We start from the raw sequence: 19244 nt of genomic DNA on the forward strand, positions 1-19244 counted from the left end.
AGAAAAATTATGTTTTTCTGGCTTTTGTGAAATGTACATCAGTATTTCAGTATTGTTAGTTGTTACAATTCTTTTCTAAGGTAAAGATTTACTTTCTAGTGTACATTTCTATTCATTATTTCTGTATTCATTACTTAAGGGGGCCCCAAGATTTTACAACATACAGGGTCCACCCTGGCAGGGAAATTGTGTTTTCTCTGAAACTTGTATTCTCAGATTTTAGAACCAGGAGAGATCCAACAAATGTTTGCAAGAATCACAAGATGTTTTCTAAGAGTGCTTTTTCAACTTGATTTGCTATTTCTTTTGAGAACTGTATGCTAGAAACTTTGACCTTTATTTCTTGGAGGCCACGGGGGATTGCTCCAAGGAGATCTGTTCCTGGTGAGGATTACAGAATCCACTTTTAACAAGCACCCCAGTGCATGCATAGGCCACCCTCTGTGACCCTCTGAGGTAGGCTCTGCAGCCTGCAAGGCCACCCCATGCACACAGAAACCTCCTCTTACCATCTGAGCTTACTGGCTGAGGCACAGTTAGGGCTTCCCTGTGGGTAGCCCATCCCTAAGGTCCTGGCTTCCACCAGTGAATCAGGTCACATATAAATTCCCTGTAGTCATGACACTGTCCCCTTCTACTACCATTGCCCCCCCCCATCCCCTGACTGGCTTGCCTCCTTTGCCCCATAATTCAACTTGTCCTCTGTTGATGATCTTGATATGAAACATACATATATTTTGCTCCAATATTTGGCAATTCTGTTGGGAGATCCGTAAGGATAAATTATATCATTCACCTGTAGGAACAAAAACAACAAAAAGTAAAGCAAAGCAAATTTTGTTTTCCTTTTTGTCATTACTCCTTATGGAATAAAGTGCATACTCCTAAGCATGAAAATCAAGGTTCTCCCTTATGTGGCTTCAACCACCTGTCCTGTTAGATTTTAATTTACAAAGATTCAATGCTGGGAATGGTACAACCATCTTGTCACCATCATACATGTGTTTTGGACTGCCTGAGACGTGTCCAATCTATGTGCACATTAAGACAAACAGTTCTTATCATTCTGTGAATTCCATATGTTTTCCCCCCTTTCTCATTGTCCATGGTTATCTTACTATAGGTCATAGATTCCTCAGTGGCAAAAAAAAAAAAAAAAAAAAAAAAAAATCCCCTTGATCTTTAGGTCAACTATTGGGATTAGAGAAGAGCACTGTACCCAGCAGATATTTGCTGGGACCCTATTGAATTGAATCTGTGGTCATTAGACACAGCCTAGTCTTAATCTGTCCAGAGGTAGCACAATGACTTCTGTGACACAGTGGCTGACATATGATAGAAGATAATGGAAAGAGTGAATAGGTATTAATATTAAGGAAAGTTATCATCATCTTCATCTTTAAAACTCAAGAGTGTCCCAATAAGTAATAATAATAATAATAATAATAACAACAACAACAGCAACAGTAATTTTTGTAGGGTCTTTTCTTTGAGGCAGGGACAGTGCTAAACACTTTTAAGAGTATTATCTTAGGGGCGCCTGAGTGGCTCAGTTGGTTAAGCATCTGACGTTGGCTCAGGTCATGATCTAGTGGTCTGTGAGTTCGAGCCCTGCATCAAACTCTGTGTTGACAGCTTGGAGCCTGGAGCCTGCGTCAGATTCTGTGTCTCCCCCTCTCTCTGCCCCTCCCCTGCTCACGCTCTGTTTCTCTCAAAAATAAGTAAACATTAAAAAATTTTTAAAAAGAGTGTTATCTTAAAATGGCAGTTTGTCTTTTTTTTAATGTTTATTTATTTATTTTGAGAGAGAGAGAGAGAGAGAGAGCACAAGTAGGGGAGGGGCAGAGAGAGAGGGAAAGAGAGAATCCTAAGCAGGCTCAGCTCTGTCAGCACAGAGCCTGACACAGAGCTTGATCTCATGAACCAGGAGAATCACAACATGAGCGGTGATCAAGAGCTCGACCCTTCACTGACTGAGCCAACTAGGCACGCTGGCAGGTTGTCTCATTGTCTCCATTTTACAGATGATGAAAATAATGTTTAAAGAGACTAAATAAATCAAAATTACACAATCAATAGGGAGCAGAGGCAGGATTTGAACCCAACTTTGACCGATTGTAGCACCGGTATGTCTTGTTACTATGTTATATCTTGCTTCTCATTCAATTAAGACAGAACAGTTAATTACAATCAGATTTGTATTTATACTTTTCTTTTTCCTCCCCAAAAAACTCATCTTTGACTCCATGTGTACCATTAATTGTCCCCATCATCCTCTCTAAGAACTAGTTGAGAATTCTTTGCAGTTAATTTTTATTTTCTCTCTCTTTCTTTCCATCTTTGTCCTTCTGACACCAGTGGAGTTACATCTTCCTTGGCGGTTTCCAATCTCAACTAGCAAAGAATAAGGCTCTCGGCTCTGCAGGCCGAGAAAGTAACCTTGGCATAATGAATGACCTGTAGCTTCAGAATGCCTCTGGAATGCCAAATGACCACGGCTCCATGCCTCTGGAATGTGGAATGGCCCCTGCATTAGCCAGGTGACCCACAGCTGCACACCACTGGAATGAAAACTAGATTCTGGCTCCTAGAATACCAAATGTCCGCTCAAGGAAAAAGCAACGGATAAGCCTTCCTGCTGAGGAGGAAGAAATGGTAGTGACTGCCATTGCTGTGATGAGATAACTATCTGTTAATACTAATAACACCTTATTCTGAGTCACACAACTTCTGTGAACCACCTGCTGAAAACTGTCTGACCCTCCCCAAATCGGAGAAACAGATCTCTTCCCATGGGTAGAAATGTGTTCCCCCTATTTTGTGCTTCCTATGCATTGCCTGAAAGAAGAAACAGAAATCTTGTTTCCAAAATTCATTTTCCCAGTGCATTAATTTGGACTTACAAAGCTTTGTAATCCATTTAGACAGCATCGGCATCTACAAAGTCCTGTTCAGAGAATGTAGTTCCCCAGTGAGGGCGCCTGAACCCTTCCTGGAAGTCGCCTGCAAAGGAGACAAGGTGTAAAGATATTTGCATCAATCATGTTCACTAACTGGGATTTTAATGATTCTCTCTTCCCCTTTCTTCTTCATCATCTTTTTTTTCTTCCCAGTGCCATTCCTCAGTGAATATTTCTTTTTCTTTTTTTTTTTTTCCTTTCTCTTTTCTCTTGCATTTCAATGCACTGGCTTTAAAAGGAGGATTTGCAAACTGAGTATTAAAACTCCAGGGTACTACATCTCCAAAATCTATAAGAAGATAAGAGGCCAAACCCACTGAAAGCTTCCCTCCTGGTGCCTGTGGAACTTGTAGGCTGGTCTATAATACCCCTAAGCGAAAGCAATCTGCCCACCTCCTCCCCACCCAACCCTCCCTGCCTAATGCAGGCTGATAAACTTAGCATTAAAATTCCCACACTTTGGCAAATGAGTACCCAGGAGGCTGCTGACTCAATCAGAGCTTGTTTTACTTACAGTGTAGTACTGAGAAAAGGCCATAAACTCCAGCCTGACAGATCTGCGATGCTCATTTCAATATGCTTTCCCTGTGTGCGGGCTTGCTGATGAACTTTCATATTCCGCCAACAAAATATAACAAACATATTAACGACGTGTGGTAAATTGCCACTGGATATAGTGGGTCCTGATGACGGAAATGGTTGTGAGTAAATGAGATTGTCTGGCTGCCTAATACCACTTTGGGGTCCAAAATGATGCACTGCCTTGGAGGGAGGCGGGCAGAGGAAGAGGGGGCAAGCCAGCTAACAAGGGACACAGGTGCCCTTGCCCAGCACAAATGGGGCATTGGAAACCCAAGACAACATTGTGTCAGAGCTATAGAGAGTGTCTGCTTAAACTCATTAATCTGGTGTTTATTAAAATCAAGACCCAGAGAGGAGATGTAAAAAGCCCAAAGCCACAGAGCAAGTATGTGACTCCTGAATCACAGCCCAGTGCTCTCCTGGTTGGTGGATTTGATTTATACCAGAAGCTGTCTGTAAGAGAGTAGTTGGACAGAAAGAATATAAAGAATGTTCCTGTGGCTCAAGTCAGTCCCGCATTCATCAGTACCAAAATGCACTGCTGGGCTTGTCTTTTTCTTTATCTGTAGTGCTTGACCTTTCTTTTGGGTGCATTAAGGGACACCAAAGGGTGATTTGGACTGAGTGTGCAGTCGTTTTCCTCTACTGCAACCCCAAAAGGACAAGTATAATTCCCTTTCAATTGTCATAGATTCCTAATGACCCATTACAATTCTGACTCCAATTCTAATATGTGTGTGTTTTTTCCCCAAAACCACCAAGCCACTTTCTGATGGCTGCTGGGTGTTATAGTCCAACTTGATTCTGACACTGTTTACCTGGAGACAGCATCAGGGTCCCCAGGTTAAGGTCTCAGTCCCACGAAATTTTTCTCTACTTCAGATACTAGTCCCAAGTCTGGGCTATTACCTGTCCTTCTGACTGGTCACTTATTTCAGGTAAATTTAAGGTTTCAAGTCACCAAAAAGATTTTAAAAATGGTTTTAAGTAGACATACCTTAAGGCATAATTGTTTAAAAGTTCACTTATAAACTTATATCTTACTTACATCTATTTGATTCATTGTTCTTAATTATGTTTAGATTAGTCATGAAAATTTCATGAGACAGTAAACAGCTAACCATCATCTTAAATTATCTTTCTGGCTGATAAATTCTGTAACATAGAGAACATGAGCTTATTTGACTTTTAATAAAACCCGGGGAGAATAAAAGTATTATATTTAATGCTGATAACTCTAAACTCATGGTTATTTCAATTAAACAAACAAACGTAAACTAGCTTTTATTTACCAAAGATTATCCTAGACCACATGAACTTGAAAAACATTTGGGTTAGGTTTTTTGTATTTCTGAGAGTACAGGATGCAAACTGAGATGTTATAGTTTTTGCTTTAAAATTTCAGCCAGGAGAGATATGTAATCATTCAAAATTCACGAGTTTATAACAGGGCAGTTGCATCCAAGTACTGTTTCTGGCAGATGGAAGAAGTTAAGTTTTTCTGTTCAGATGGCTGAAGCTTTTTACTAATATTTGTGGAAAAGATTGTTAGGATTTTTTATAGGTCGAGTTTTCAAAATAGCCTTCCCCTCCTTTTTCCCTTCTTATAAGAATTCCCTTGGTTCCTGGAGAAGACCAGGTAGAAGACTTTCATCTCAAAAGGCACAGAGAAATAATACAGGTTCTACCAAGGAGAATTTTTGTTGTCTAAGCCCAGGTCTTATACCATATCTGCAAGCCTTTTGAGAAGAATAGGGGAAGTTTGGGGATTGGTAAAAAAAAAAAAAAAAAAAAAAAAAAGATAGGTGGGCTTTGAGTTGTTTCTAGAGTCACATTTCTGTTGTTATAAAGACTCAGTTTGCAGGACAAGGATAGTTGTTTTTAATTCCTCAAAGAAATGGACTGTAACCAGAATGATACAAAGAGGCTGATATATACACATCCTACTCTATTATCTTTTATTTGTTTCTTTAGATCAGGGAGAAGATGTTCAACTAAGATGAAAATCAAAGGATTCCTATGTTCTAGATTTACAGCTGTGTGTCTTTGGAATGTTTTAGTAAATCCTTCCACAAAGGCTTCAAAATGGTTTTATTTGCTTCTGGTACATAGTTTCATTTAGCTTTGGGGGAAGGCCTTAAAAAATTCTTACTAGGCTTTAAATACCAGCTTCTTTTTTTTTATTTAAAAAAAAATTTTTTTTAACGTTTATTTATTTTTGAGACAGAGAGAGACAGAACATGAATGGGGGAGGGTCAGAAAGAGGGAGACACAGAATCTGAAACAGGCTCCGGGCTCTGAGCTGTCAGCACAGGGGCCCGATGCGGGGCTCGAACTCACGGACCTCGAGATCGTGACCTGAGCTGAAGTCGGCGATCAACCGACTGAGCCACCCAGGTGCCCCTAAATACCAGCTTCTAATTCGGCCAACTTCTGACCATAAGGCCACTTACAAAACAACGACAACAAAAGCTTTTGAATATCTTGTCAGGTTTCATCTGGGATAAACAGTATTCTTGGCAGTATTAAATAACCTCATGGACACAAAAGGCATCCCCAAAGAGGGTGAAAAAAATTTTCCTTCCCAAGATCCAGAGCCACTCCCAAAGATAACCAAAAGAAAGATTTAGAGAATTCCTTTGAGATCTGGAAATCGTTGGTAGGACCCTAGCTACAAATGAAGTACAACCCACATTTCTGTCTAGCCATATTCTGGGGACCCCCAACCTGACAGTTGCCAAGCCAAGTGCTCAGGATACAAAAATGAGGGAGGCAAGGGCCAACCCTAGGAGGGAAAAGATGGACAACCAATGGGTACCTGACAGCCAATTCATAATCACCATTACATTTTTTTTTTTTTTTCTTTTCCTGCCAATGTTGATTTGGGAAGGAAAGGGCAACATGAAGTTGTACTTTCCTCTCTTGACCAGGCACCACAGATAGAAATCTGGAGGAACTGACTTTGGTAACAATTCTTACATTTTGCTGCCTTCTGCCAGTTCTCCCAGGATCCCATCTGCAGGCTCCAGAGCCAGTTGATGGTTCCAGCATTTCTTTTTTTTTTTTTTTTTTTACTTTTTTTTTTATTTTTTTATTTTTTTTCAACGTTTTTTTATTTATTTTTGGGACAGAGAGAGACAAAGCATGAACGGGGGAGGGGCAGAGAGAGAGGGAGACACAGAATCGGAAACAGGCTCCAGGCTCTGAGCCATCAGCCCAGAGCCTGACGCGGGGCTCGAACTCAGGGACCGCGAGATCGTGACCTGGCTGAAGTCGGACGCTTAACCGACTGCGCCACCCAGGCGCCCCAGTTCCAGCATTTCTTATGGAAGGCACCAGAAACCAAGGGAAGAAAGGGGTGCCTGGGTGCCTGGGTGGCTCAGTCAGTTAAGCCTGTGACTTCAGCTCAGGTCATGATTTCATAGTTCGTGAGTTCAAGCCCTGTGATCGGCTCTGTGCTGACAGCCCAGAGCCTGGGGCCTGCTCTGAATCCTGTGTCTCCCTCTCTTTCTGCCCCTCCCTTGCTCTCTCTTTCTCTCTCAAAAATGAATAAATGTTAAAAAGAAAAAGAAACTAGCGGAAAAGTAGTTTTCCCTCTACCCTTTACAGCGAGTGCCTGGCCAAGACACCTTTATCTCCAGGGCACCTCCTAAATGGATAAGCTTATCTAAAATGGTTAAAAGTTCTCCGTAGTGGTCTCCATAATTCAAGATTATCTTTGGTAAAGTTAACCCTGTTCAGCCTTAAAGCAAAATGTTATTCACCTGGGCCTCACACTGGACCCAGCCCAGCTTAGGTCGGATTCGGTCTGGTTTCTAAGGAGGAACCACTCCGACCCGAGCACATTTCAGCCCCAACTGGGTCTGGTTTCCACATCGGAACCACTCTGTTCCTGGACCCGGCGAGGTTTCTTAAGGGGACCCCGTCCAACTCCGGGCAGTTTCCGGACCCAGTGTAACTCTGGCCGGGTCAGGTTTCCCAGTCGGAACCGCTCTGTTCCCGGACCCGGCGGGTTTCCCGGACGGGCCCAGTCCAACTCGGGGCGGTTTCCGGACCCAGTGCAACTCTGGCCGGGTCAGGTTTCCCAGTCGGAACCGCTCTGTTCCGGGACCCGGCGGGTTTCCCGGTCGGACCCAGTCCAACTCGGGGCGGTTTCCGCACCGAGGGTAACTCTGGGCGGGTCAGGTTTCCCGGGCGGACCCAGTCTAACCCTGAACGGCTCAGGTTTCCCGGTCCGACCCAGCCTGACTCCTGCGGGTTTCTGGACCCCGGTGTGGACGAAGCAGTGCCGCGGTCAAGTCTGAAAGCTCCTCCCGGAAAGCTGGGGAGCTGCGACCCAGGCTGCCAGAGAGCCTTCCCGCCTCCTCCAGACACAGCGGAGCAGCGGCGCAAGGAACTCAGCAGGTACCTGCGCCTTGTCGGACCTTGTTCCTGGGGGCGCCCGGCTCGGTGTCCTCTCCTCCTCTCTTCTGTCGCCAGAACTGTTAAAAGATAAACTGAGACAGAAGCTTTTTACCTTGATGAGGTCCCAGTAGTTCATTTTTGCTTTTGTGTCCCTTGCCTCCGGAGACGTGTTGAGTAAGAAGGTGCTGCGGCCGAGGTCACAGAGGTTTTTGCCTGCTTTCTCCTGGAGGATTTTGATGGCTTCCTGTCTTACATTTAGGTCTTTCATCCATTTTGAGTTTCTTCTTGTGTATGGTGTAAGAAAGTGGTCCAGGTTCATTCTTCTGCATATCGTTGTCTAGTTTTCCCAGCACCACTTGCTGAAGAGACTGTCTTTATTCCATTGGATGTTCTTTCCTGCTTTGTCAAAGATTAGTTGGCCATACGTTTGTGGGTCCATTTCTGGGTCCTCTATTCTTTCCATTGATCAAAGGGTCTGTTCTTGATGATTAAAGCTTTGTAATACAGTCCGGGATTGTGATGCCTCCTGCTTTGGTTTTCTTCTTCACTATTACTTTGACCCCGAATATGGGGTCTTTTGTGGTTCCATACAAAATTTAGGATTGCTTGTTCTAGCTTTGAGAAGAATGCCGGTGCAATTTTGATTGGGATTGCAGTGATTGTGTGGGTTGCTTTGGGTAGTATTGAGATTTTAACAGTATTTATTCTTCCAACCTATGAGCATAGAATGTTTTTCCATTTCTTTGTGTCATCTTCAATTTCTTTCATAACTTTTCTATAGTTTTCAGCATACAGATCTTTTACATCTTTGGTTAGGTTTACTCCTAGGCATTTTATGGTTCTTGGTGCAATTGTGAATGGGATTGATTTCTTGATTTCTCTTTCTGTTGCTTCATTATTGGTGTATAGGAATGCAACTGATTTCTGTACATTGATCTTGGGCCCTGAAACTTTGGTGAATTCATGTGTAATTCTAGCAGCTTTTTGGTGGAGTCTTTCAGGTTTTCCATCTAGAGTCTCATGTCATCTGCAAAAAGTGAAAGTTTAACTTCTTCTTCTTTGCCAATTTTGATGCTTTTTATTTCATTTTGTTGTCTGATTGCTGATGCTAGGACTTCCAACACTATATTAAACAATAGTGGTGGGAGTGGACATCCCTGTCGTGTTCCTGATCTCAGTGGGAAAGCTCTCAGTTTTTCCCCATTGAGGATGATATTAGCTGTGGGCTTTTCATATATAAAGAGACAATCAACAGAACTGAAAGGCAACCGATGGAATGGGAAAAGATATTTGCAAATGACGTATCAGATAAAGGGCTAGTATCCAAAATCTATAAAGAACTTACCAAACTCAACATCCAAAAAACAAATAATCAGTGAAGAAATGGGCAGAAGACATGAATAGACACTTTTCCAAGGAAGACATCCAGATGGCCAACTGACACATGAGACTATATTCAGCGTCACTCATCATCAGGGAAATACAAATCAAAGCCGCACTGAGATACCATCTCACACTGGTCAGAGTGGCTAGAATGAACAAATCAGGAAACTACAGATGCTGGTAAGGATGTGGAGAAATTGGCACGCTCTCGCACTGTTGGTGGGAATGCAAACTGGTGCAGCCACTCTGGAAAACAGTGTGGAGGTTCCTCAAAAAATTAAAAATAGATCTACCCTATGACCCGGCAATAGCACTGCTAGGAATTTACCCAAGGGATACAGAAGTGCTGATGCATAGGGGCACTTGTACCCCAATGTTTATAGCAGCACTTTCAACAATAGCCAAATTATGGAAAGAGCCTACATGTCCATCAACTGATGAATGGATAAAGAAGATGTGGTTTAAATATACAATGGAATACTACTTGGCAATGAGAAAGAATGAAATCATGCCATTTGCAGCAACGTGGATAGACTGGAAGGTATTATGCTGAGTGAAATAAGTCAGTCAGAGAAAGACAGATATCATATATTTTCACTCATACGTGGAACTTGAGAAACTTAACAGAAGATCATGGGGGAAAGGAAGGGGGAAAATAGTTACAAACAGAAAGAGAGGGAGGCAAACCACAGGAGACTTAAATACAGAGAAAAAACTGAGGGTGGATGGGGAGGGCGGGGAGAGAGGGAAAATGGGTGATGGGCATTGAGGAGGGCATTTGTTGGGATGAGCACTGGGTGTTGTATGGAAGCCAATTTGACGATAAATTATATTCATAAAAAATAAAAATTAAATAAAAATATAAAAGATAGAATGAGACACATTAACATTTTTAAGAGTTTATATGAGTGAAAATAAATTCCAGTGGGGCAGCATCCAATGTAGCAGATAGAAAGCACCCCTGAGGAGCTGTGCAAAATTAAAGAGCTTGATGGCAGAAGGGAGCAGGAAGAAGGAAGTTATACTAGGAAAAAGGTGAAACTAGTTTAATACTGTGTGCCAGCTGTAGTTCAACAACAAACAAATGAACAACAACAAAAAAAAAAGCCCCACAGCCAACCCACAGTTGGCTATTGCAGTCACTTTCTTTTAGGGGATGGCGGGGCTCTATCAGGTGAGGAGGAAATTCCTGATTGAAGATCCATTTCTGGGAGCACCAAAACTGTGATTAAGTCTCAGTTTGGTGTCATGGGGACATAGCAGAAACAATTGTATTTTGGTCCTGTGGCTTTGTTCTGGTTTTTGTCTTTTTGTTTTTTGTTTTTTTGTTTTTTGTTTGTTTTTGTTTTTGTTTTTGTTTTTGTTTTTTTGCCCTTCTTCCCTCCCTCCCTCCCTCCTTCTTTCTTCCACAAATATCTACTTCAAGTTCCCAAGAGTATAACAAAGCAGATGGGATTCTTGACCTTTTGTGCACTACACTCAATTAATTGTAACATGGTGTGAAATGTTCAATGATGGGAAAGTAAAGGTTTCTACAGGAGCCCAGAAGAGGGGCAAATAGTATACCCTGAGTGGAGGGGCGATCAGAGACCGCTTCCCCAAGATGGTGACTTCTGAGCTAAAACCTGAAGCCCTGACAGATATCTGGTACTGCTTAAGCAAGGGATTGCAATGCAAATGCTTACCATCTTCCTTTCCCTAACTCCAAAAGAAAATTAGGGATGAGGGTGGGGTTGGGTTCCTTTCCTTACCCCTTATCCAGAAGGAAGGGCTGGAGATGAAATAGAAATTTAGTGTGCATTGTGCTGAAAAATAAATTAAGATAAGGGAGCTCAGAGAGGTAGAAGGGAGCTCTAAGAGGAAGGCATATAATGGGCTCAGAATTTATTCTAAGGGCAGAGACACTGAGAGTCGTTGAAGGGAGTGACGTGACTGAATGGGGGGGGGGAATTATATGGCTGCAGCAAACACAAGGGCCACTGATGATCATATTTTATTGATCTCATTATATTTTTAAAAATAAATAAATAAGTCCATAAATAAGTCAAACACTGGAGAGTGAAATAGCTTCAAGGACACTTTTTAAGAGTAAGTCTCAACCCCCTCCCCCCCCATTAATCATCTCTGTGGCCACATCTCTATCGTGTAACAGAAGAAGGCGGATCGTGATGAAATCCAAGCATCTGCAGGTAGTAGTTGCACAATGTATCCTTGGGATCATTGGCGTTCACTTTACACCAATTCAGCATTCCGCAAATGTAGAAATTAATGCTGGCTCTAGTCTCTTGCTTCACAGAGTTTTTATCTTATGGGAAAGAAAGAATTAATACGGACTGGAAAGAAAGAAGTGTAAGTGATACATGCGGTTCGCACAGCCAAAATGGCTCAGAAACCTACAGAGACAAAGAGGACCCTGTTAATGTCTAGATGGTGAGCAATGTCAGTAATGTCAGTCTTTAAAATAGCCAGAAAGGTTTAGATGGATGTGAACTTTCAGAACAAAAGGAAAGAACTGGATCATTAACCGGGCTGGAAAGTGTCCACTATACACATAAGTACTGAGAATGAGTGGTCTATAATGCTGTTCATTTAGAAGTAAGCATTTTATAAATGTTACAATTCTTCCAAAGTTTACCATTAGGCTGGCCTCACTGGCTGGTATTAGATGAAGTTTAAGTTTAGCTAGAATATGTGAACAGGGCTAATTAAAGAGTTTTAGAGTTCATGCTGGATTGGAAGTTGGAAAGGAGCAAACATAGCTGTTACAGGATGAGACTGTGTACGATGTCATAATAGGGGAGTAGACGATTTCTAGAAGTAACTCACAGAAGGCCAGTTAGGAGCGTATTTTGTGCTTACAGGTTCAGTGAGGATCTATTTATCAGTCCTTGACTCAGTCACTCAAGTCAAAAATACTTACTGACTACCTATTATACGTGTCTGATACATAATTTTGGGCATGAGGATAAACAGTATTTCTGCTTCCATGGAATTTTTAGCCTAGTGAGGGAGACAAATGGTAACAGAATAAGTAATAAGGAATATAATTGCAGACAGTTTTTGGAAGAAGATAAATAGAGGAATATGATGAAGATGGAAAATGTAGGGAGGAGGTATATGGCGGCCCTGAGAATGCACTACTCAGATCTCCAAATGTGGGCATTACTGCCCTCCGATATCCATCAGCCTATTTGCATTAGGACCCCACTTTCCAGGGGCCTATTCCCAGTCAGTGATTCCAAGGCAGGGATTTGAAGCAGGGATTCAAAGGTGTGGGAGATGTTTGAATTCTCTAACATACAACTCTCCGATGGCCATGCCAAGGACTCTCCGATGGCCATGCCAGACTTCCCTTTCAGTTGTAACACTGCTTCTGATGCTTTTACCCAACCTCCCTTCTTCCCCTCCCCTTCATTCAGAGTCAGGACTGCATTACTGTGGCTCTTCCAGCCTTTCCAGGGAGGATAATCCCCCCATTTTCTCTCACTAGCATTCTCCCTAATAATTTGTGTTGCATGTTTAATTCTGTCTTGGTATTTTCTTCTTAGAGGGCTCAGTCTAACTCAGTGTCCTTTAAGTCAAGGTGGAGAGTAAGATCTGTAAGAGAAATTATATAAAAAAATACCAAATGATGGGGTGCCTAGGTGGCTTATTCATTTGAGCATCTGACTCCTGACTTCAGCTCAGGTCATGATCTCACAGTTTGTGAATTTGAGCCTCCTGAGTTCAAGCCCCATGTTGTGCTCTGGGGGATTCTCTCTCCCTCTCCCTCTCCCTCTCCCTCTCCCTCTCCCTCTCCCTCTCCCTCTCCCTCTCCCTCTCCGCCCTCAAAATAAATAAATGAATTTTTAAAAATACTAAATGATGGCAAAGATGTTGGATAAAGATCTAAGGAGAAAATATTCCAAGCATAGGGAAGAGCTAATGAAAATACTCGGAGAAAACATGCTCAAGAGATGGTTAGGAGGCCACTGTGGCTGGAGCATAGTAGGAGTGGGGGAAGACGATATCAGAGGACAGTAGTTCTAGGGGGGTATATATGAACAGAAGGCTGCAACATCTTCTGGTATCCAGAAGCAAACTCCTCTGTCAGATGCCTGTTGAAGTCAGGTGCCAGGTCTTATTTTATTTAGCTTTAGAATTCTAGAATTTTAGGAATGATAAATCTGAACCAGAAGAAACAGGGACAACTGACAAGTCATGAGAATAATTACAGTTCAGTCTGTGGTCAAGCTTGAGGTTGGAGTTCCTGATGGCAGCTGGAGGAGGTCCCAGCGTATTTTCCATGCATTGGCTTTCCTCTGATTATCCTCATCCCTCTGTTCATTAATTACAAAGCAGAATCTCACCTCTGGGGTTGCACTTCTGGGGCTGTGACCTGAGTGTAGCTATTCCTCTCCATCCACTGTAGCCTGTCTTTTAACCTCCCTTTGATTAATACCAGGAATCGGAGGCTGGCACAATCACAAGACGAAGCTGTAAGTTCAGGACTCCATGTACATCACAAGGTAGAAAAATAAGTAGAGTATCTGTTTCCTCCTCTACATGTTCTGGACCTTAGCTGGTTGAACATCAAATGCAAGGGCTAGAGGATCAGTTGAGAAATGAAGCGTAATAGGGTGTGTCCCTATAAATCTATATTTGCATATACCCAGGTCTTTATATTTTTGCAGCAGGCAAACCTCCTACACTTATTACATTCAAGCTTGGTTTCCTCTTCGGTAAAATGAAGCAGTAATAATGCCAGATACACCTGTCTCACAACAAAGTTGTTGGGATATCTGGTACTGCTTAAGCAAGGGATTGCAATGCAAATGCTTACCATCTTCCTTTCCCTAACTCCAAAAGAAAAATTTCTTTCCTCACCCATTTTCTTACATATTTCTACCCCCTTAGGTGAATTTTGTCTTTGTCAGCCCCTTTTTTTGTATTAATCCTGGCATTATTTCCTGGTATGATGACGAATTTGGATCAGAGTGAATTAAAATTTACCCAGGACAGGGGTTAAAAAAATAGAAGGAAAAGGGGTAAGAAAGATAAGACCCAAGCAGGCTAGAGAAAAGAATATTCTCTTTGATCTTCTTTGAGGTCCTCCAGGAAATAAATATTTTAAATTGTATAATTATCTATTATCACTGTACTATATTTCCTTGAATGCAATTTTATGTCAAGATTGTATCATGTAAATTCAAGTTTTATGAGTTACAAATAAAATTATAAAACAGATGGGAAATTATTTTAGGATTATAAGAATGAGAGCCATTGCTATCTTTGGAGCTACTATGTTTGATGGTAAATTTTCAACTTTGTATCAGATAACAAGTTCCTGTCCAAGCCCTTCCACTTAATCGTTTCAGAGAGGTGCCCACCACGAAGAGTTTCTGTGTGGACACTTAACCACCAGTTCCTCATGAAAGAGAAAATAATATAAATTTGCTTACTTCCCATATTTGTAATGAAGAGCACAACTTAATACGTGAGCTGCTTTGAAATTATGAATCATTGTGCTGGCATGAGCTGAACATGTAGACACACACATAAAAACTTTGAAATATTCTTATTCTTGACACATTCCTTAAAGAGTTAAATATGTGGGTTTTTTAAAGTTTATTCATTTATTTCGAGAGCAAAAGAGAGCATGAGCAGGAAAGGGGCAGAGAAAGAGGGAGACAGAGAATCTTAAGCAGGGTCCATGCTGTTAGTACAGAGCCCGATGTGGGACTCAGTCTCACGAACCAAGAGATCATAACCTGAACTGAAATCAAGAATCAGACACTTAAATGACTGAGCCATTAGGCGCTCCTGTTTTGTGTGTTTCAATGCTAGTTTTATTGATTTATTATTTCCTTGTCTTTGTTATATATTCAAAAGTACATATGATGTTGATAATAAATGGTCAGCATTCACACACACACACACACACACACACCCCTACACCTACCTGTAGCTACTACTCATGTGTCCAAGGTCTATATTTGGTAGTTAGGAGAGAAGAAAGAACAAGTCAATTAAGAAAAGAGCTGAAGGGGTGCCTGGTTGGCTTAGTCAGCACTGAGTATGGAACCTGCTTAAGATTCTCTCCTTCCTTCTCTCTCTGCTTCTCCCCTACTTGCACCCTCATGCATGCTCTCTCTCTCTCTCTTTCTCTCTCTCTCTCTCTCTCTCCCTCCCTCCCTCCCTCCCTCCCTCCCTTTCTCTCTCTCTCTGAAAGAAAGAAAGAAGAAAAGAAAGAAAAAAAGAAAAGAGCTGAAGAGATCCATGGGAAGAAAACCGTGGAAAATGGGTGTCCCCATGGATCTGAGCCACCCTGAGCACAAAGCATTAAAGCTTTGGATACCAGGTGCTGTAGTTTGAATGTTTGTGTCCCCCACAGAATTCATATGCTGAGATGCTAATGTATGATTAGAGATGCTATCAGGAGATGGGAACTTTGGGAGGTGTTTAAGTCAGGAGAATAGAGCTCTCATGAATGAGATCGATGCTTTTATAAGAGGGACTCCACAGAGCTCCTAGCCCCGTCTGCTGTGTGAGGACACAATGAGAATTCTGCCACCCTGAGGAGGGCGCCATGATCTTGGACTTCCAGCCTCCAGAACTATTAAAAAAAATTGCTGTTGTTTATAAGCCACCCAGTCTGTTGTTTTGTTGTAGCAACCTGGACAGAGTAAGACATCAGGAGCCAAAATTTGATACAGAACTTGGGAAGAAGTCATGTATCATCCTACCCCTGTCCTTCAATATCTCTTCTCCACCCATTGCCATATAGAACCAGCATTCTGTCAGCAACACAAGGGCTGATAGATGTGGCAGCACATGGAGACACTGCCATGGCAAGAATATCGCCACTCGTCTGGTAGAAAATAGCAGCAGAAAGCGAGGTTTCTCCCCATGCAAGCAGCAGTAGAAACAGCTCAAGAGTCTGAACAAGAACAAGAAGCTACAGTGGGTTGCATATGGGGGTGAGTGTGTCTCCTGGAGACTCTGTGTGCACATGTGAGGCACCTGCTTGAGGACCCGCACTGAGAGCAGGGCTTTAATACTAATACTACTTGGGTGGTGTTTATCATTCCCGCAGACTTCAGGGCTACACTGCAATATCAGGTATAGGAGAGGTAGTGCACGTGAGAGACAGAAAGACACAGAGAAACAGAAGAGGGGAGAGAGACAGAGAACTATGGAGATTTATAGAAGTAAGAAATTAAAAGGATGATGACGATAACAAACACTCAGCATTTACTAAGTGCTAGGCAGTGTCCTAAATATATGTATTATATTGTAATAGAATGTATATCATATAAAGTAATATAATACAATGTATATATAATATATAATATAAATTATTAACATACGATACATATAGTGTGTATTGTGTTATTATATATGTGTATCTAGACATAAACATACATAAGTGCACCTCTAGACACACAGATATAATCATTTATTTCTTACAGCATCGTTGAGGTAGGTAAATTAGTATGCACATGACATCCTGCCTCTAGAAAACTGAAGCAAGGAGAGGTCCAGTGCATAAGAGAGCTGGGATATGAATCCCAGAGGTCTGTCTCTTATATTCACACTGGAAACTATTATGTTCTGCTGCCTGGTTTCAGATAAGAGGGTTTTTGTTTTGTTTTGCTTTGCTGTCAGCTGCATCTTAAAAGGTTAGAAATGGAGTGACGAGGGGCTCATTAAGCAGAAGAAATAACCTAAGATGGAGTATGGAGGTGGGCAGCTCGCTGTAGCGTAGTAGAATGGTGTAAGGTAATGGGAACTGGTTATTTACAGGCTCTCCAGGACAAATGGTCTGAGAATTCGGGATCTTGTTTCTCAGCCTGTCATCTAAGGCTCCAGGGATTACGTCATAGGGTAGTAGAAATTCCAATGATGGAAAGTTTCATCAGTCCCCACTTTAATTACAGATGATGAGTTGGAAGCCATGGGGACTCAGAACAGAACTCGTCATCTATGATAGCTGTTGCCCCAAGGTTGTATCTTCTCACAGTCGAATTCCCCACGGCAGTTGCACTGGACAAAGGTGGCATGCCCAGACAGGAAGGGCGTCTTCCAATGGCTGAGATTTCTCAGGAGGTCCTGCCTAGCATCACCTCTCTTCTGCCCGCTGCTCTGAGGATTCCCTGTAATCATTTGTCCTTGATCAGAGGCTGGATCCTCTTCTGTCTCATCTCCTAAGCACAGGGCCCAGGACTCTGAGGCAATATGACAGCATGTGAGTTGCCACAGTTCCAACTGGCTCCTCTCTGTGGACTCCTTGTTCTCACACTTCCTGGGCTGGGAATGTCTCTCCTTTGCAAGGGCAGATGCCATATACCCAGTGTCCTGCCAACTTAGTTAACAAGCACTTATTGATCACTTACTGAATACCAGATGCCAAATAAGTTGTATTGGAAGATGCAAAAGAAGTAACAAACATAGTGCCTGTAGAAGTATAGACACTAATGGGAGTAGAAACCATTCTTGGAACAAAAATAAGGTGGTTATGATTTAACAAGACGCACATGTAAAATGATTTATTATATTTAATTACAATTCTGCACCGTTTCTTAAAGATGGGACCAAAGGAAATTGCGATAACTAATGGTTCCTACATGCTGTTCTCAGGAGAGTAAACATTCCATCAGAGCCACCAAAACCAAGAGCATAACACGACCTGTAGTAAAACCAGCATAGGCTTGACCAGAGCAAATGCGTGTGTATTGCTCAGCACTGTGGGGAGAGGTGATCCTTCCCACACTGTTTAATGATTCCTGATCCACGTCTTCTATGAGAAAAACCCATACCTTTATTTTACAAGTTCAAGATTAGAAGGGTTTTCGAGAAAAGTCTAAAATGTTGAGTGAAGGGGCGCCTGGGTGGCTCAGTCGGTTGAGCGGACGCTCAAGTCATGATCTCGCGGTTTGTGAGTTCGAGCACGAAGTGTTTGTATAGAATGTATATATGTGTGGAGGGACGCAGTATACAAAATTTTCAAGGCAGCATTGATCAAGGGCAGCTTCTTGGAAGAAGTGTGTTTTGAGTTACTTCTGGTAAGTAGGAAAGGGTGTACAATAACCCAAAGATGTAAGAAAATTCCAGGAAACATTCCAGAAAATCTTGGATTCCCTACAGGCTGATTTGGCTACAGGGCAGGGTTAGCAGATTTAAATATGTAGGCAATAAAAATTACTTATAAAAGATGTGTAATTACAGGTGAAGGAAGACCTTGAATTTTGGATGCTATTCCCCAATTAATCATATTTACAAAACTAGATGGTTATTTAGAAATTAACGCTGATTTCAAACTAATTTAGAATGACAAAGTGAGACTTGTTTAATTAATAGATTTTAAATTGTTCTGATCTCTTCTGAGAGAACAGGAGAGAGATAGAGGTAAAGAACAAGGCTGTATTTAAATCATCACAAATAATTGATATCCTTTAGATTGAAACAGAGAAATTAGACCTCTGTGTTAAAAGAAGGAACCAGTGAGGCAAAATGATGAGGGGGAGAGATGGGGAATGGAGAGAGAAAGGGAGGAGCTTCAGAAAACTGTAATGGAATAAGAGGAAGAGGGTTTAAAAGAGGGTGAAATGAGGCAGTGGTAATGACATGTTTAGAAATAAACTTTGAAAAAGACCCTTGTTTAGCTTGGTGTGAGCTAATCTGAGCTTTCTCATCTAGAGAAGTCCTATGTGGCATTTTGGAGACGTTGTTACGAAGGAGCACTGAAGCTACTTTGTGTTAGTTTTGTATTAGGGGCATATCTCTGCCATATATATTGTTTCTCCTTTCAAATTCACCATTCAGATAATCTGTTCCTCCTGTTCGGAGACTGACTGAGGAGCTGAGAGGTCAGTCACAAGGCGCTGTTAGTGGAAGCCCCAACCGGAGGGATCTAACACCAAGGAAACAGAGACT

The 19244-nt window shown here is 41.9% G+C and overlaps 1 long non-coding RNA gene across 1 annotated transcript; it reads right to left on the reverse strand.

The window, feature by feature from the left end:
• Positions 1-309: 309 nt before the first annotated feature.
• Positions 310-7369, reverse strand: LOC132663015 (uncharacterized). The gene is made up of 4 exons (XR_013551574.1): positions 7307-7369; positions 3475-3568; positions 2904-3003; positions 310-796 (listed from the first exon to the last, which is right to left on the reverse strand). It is a non-coding gene; the product is annotated as an uncharacterized LOC132663015 (long non-coding RNA).
• Between the last annotated feature and the right edge of the window lie 11875 nt (positions 7370-19244).

Source organism: Panthera onca, chromosome D4, assembly GCF_046562875.1.
Source record: "Panthera onca isolate mPanOnc1 chromosome D4, mPanOnc1 haplotype 2, whole genome shotgun sequence".
Lineage (NCBI taxonomy): Eukaryota > Metazoa > Chordata > Mammalia > Carnivora > Felidae > Panthera > Panthera onca.